At 38.9% G+C, this 2585-nt stretch overlaps 1 non-coding gene across 1 annotated transcript; it reads right to left on the bottom strand.

Annotated features, from left to right (window-relative positions):
* Window positions 1–2064: 2064 nt before the first annotated feature.
* LOC141603329 (small nucleolar RNA R71) lies at window positions 2065–2171 on the bottom strand. The gene has a single exon (XR_012525213.1). It is a non-coding gene; the product is annotated as a small nucleolar RNA R71 (small nucleolar RNA).
* Window positions 2172–2585: the final 414 nt, after the last annotated feature.

The following is a 2585-nucleotide window of genomic DNA, read 5'->3' as shown; positions in this document are numbered from 1 at the left end:
AAAAACACCCCAAATCCGCCCGTCTTCCCCATCTAGACGCCCGTCCAGAATCACCAGAATCCGCCCGTCCCGTGCCCTGGACGCCCGGATTCTCTAACAGCTATTTCGTCTTCTACAAGCTTCAAGGAAGGATGCGCATATTTTTCTAAGACCGGCGAAAAGGAGATCGGAGTCTCCCTAGAGACCGGCGATTCCTCAAGGACCTAATCGTCATTTAAGCCCTTAGTAAACCCTAATCTATGTAACTAATCCCCACTATAAATACCCCATTAGGCTAATTAGAAGAGCATGTTCTTCTTAGCAATCTCTAGTGTAGTTAATATCAATCAAATCTCTCTTTAATCTTGTAATCAACATTTAATCAAGTTTTAATACAAGTTTCATTTCCTTAATCTCTCTTTTGTTAATCCTTTGTTTTGGGTAATTGAAGATTATTTGGGTTATTATTGGGAGATTGACAACCTTCCAATCTATCATCAAGTACTTCTATTATTCTTTGCTTTATTATTGGAATCATTAGTAGGTATAATTCTCTTAATCCCTTTTTAATTATTGTTAATCACTTTCATTTATTCATCATGTTTTACTTTGTTAGTATGATTGACAACCTTGCTAGCATGTTCAACATGATAATGAGTGAGTAGTTTCCTTAGCTAGGGTTAATGGGTAATTAGGGGAAACCAACATGGGGGATGATTCATGCTTAATTTAATATATTTTCATAGTTTATTTGCTTGCTTGTTGTGATCTCAACTTATGCACATGTTAAGTTTGATGAAATGCGAGCCTATGAATCCTTGCATTTTTTACCCATCACCTATCTTTTCAATGAGACTTGTAAGACATAAACCAACTCGAGTCTCATTAGACCATGCATATAGTTGAGTAGGGAAGATTAAGTCGACTTGTAGGTGTTGTACAATCTAATCGATTCGGCTCCGGGACCCAAACTTTTTTAGGATTGTAAGATATAAACCAACTCGATCCATCACAACAATAATTGCTTACTTATAATTTGAGAATATGTTTGTATGATCAATTCCCATGAATCCCCTATGACCCCCTGACACCCTAGTGCCTTTTATCAATTGTTTACATCCCTTTTAATTTATCTTGCTCGTTTACTTTCATTGCTATTTAGTTTAGTGATCTTCTATTTCAAACCCCCAATTTGTGACACCCTTAGACACCACTAGTTGCAATAGAAAATCTCATCTCAATTCCCGTCCCTAGGGATCCGACCTTTACTTGCCTCTTTACTAATTGTAGAGTTGTTTGTGAAGTTATAAATTGTGTTTTGGTCTAGGTGCTCCTAACGACAAGTACCGAAAACTAAACCTCCTCGAGAGTCCGACCAAAAATGGCGCCGTTGCCGGGGACGGGGTTAACTTGATTTAGATTTTCTTATATTGTTATTAGTTGTGTCTTTCTTCGCCTTGGGGAAGTAAAACTCCTCACGGTTTGTTCTAATTATTTTCGAGTTGTTTGATATTTTGCATGTCTAGAAGATCACAAGGTAACTTGTTACCCTTTGATCACGAAATTGAAAGGACTTTGACAACCAATAGAAGACTTGCTAGGAGAACTTTGAGAGGTTTTAGATATTCAACCAAGCACTATTGAGTTCATCAACCCTTTTGCAAGAGAAGGTGAGGAGAACCCAACACAAACTCCAACACAAAATCAACCCACAATGCCTAAATTTTCATCCATTCCGTACCAACCGAGGAGAACCTACCCAATGGTACTCCCACACCACAACACTTAACCGGAAATTTCATTGCCAAATCCGCATTTATCCAATTAGTCGAAAGAAGCCAATTTGGGGGGATGCCTAGTGAAGACTCTCACTCTCACATGGAGACTTTTTGTGACTATTGTGATGCGATATCTCAAACCGGTGTAACTCAAGACCAAATTCGATGGGTCTTATTTCCTTTTTCTCTAATTGGCACCGCGAAACAATGGTTGAAAGGCCTTGATAAGGCTACTCTCGGAATTGATTCTTGGAAGAAGTTGGCTTTAGCTTTCTACAAAAAGTTCTATCCACCGGAAAAGACTAACATGATAAGAGCTCAAATTACGGGCTTTAAGCAAAGAGATAAAGAATCTTTGTATGAAGCTTGGGAGCGATTCAAAGGAATTTGCCGCTCATGTCCTCACCATGGACTTAGCGAGTGGTTCTTGGTACAACAATTTTGGAACGGTCTTTATGAAGACTCGAGAAACATTCTCAACATGGGATCAAATGGAATGTTCACTGAAGTTGACGACAATCAAACTTGGAACAAAATTGAGGAAATGGCGGTCCATAATTCACAATATAGTAGGCCTCGTAAGGCTACTAGAGGAGGAAAGCATGAAGTGGACTCTATTACTCAATTGGGTGCTCAACTTAGTGCTCACATTGATACCATCAATTTGAAGTTTGAAAAAGCTATGGCTAGACTTGAAGAAGCCTCAAAATCACCAAAGCATCATGTTAATGCCATGACGGCATTTTCATCAATCCCAAGTGGGATATGTGAGAATTGTGGAACTTTGGGACATGACCAAAGTGAATGTAGGGGAACAAATGAACAAGT

The sequence above is a fragment of the Silene latifolia genome, chromosome 9, assembly GCF_048544455.1.
Source record: "Silene latifolia isolate original U9 population chromosome 9, ASM4854445v1, whole genome shotgun sequence".
Lineage (NCBI taxonomy): Eukaryota > Viridiplantae > Streptophyta > Magnoliopsida > Caryophyllales > Caryophyllaceae > Silene > Silene latifolia.
This window is presented reverse-complemented; position numbering and strand designations above follow the sequence as displayed.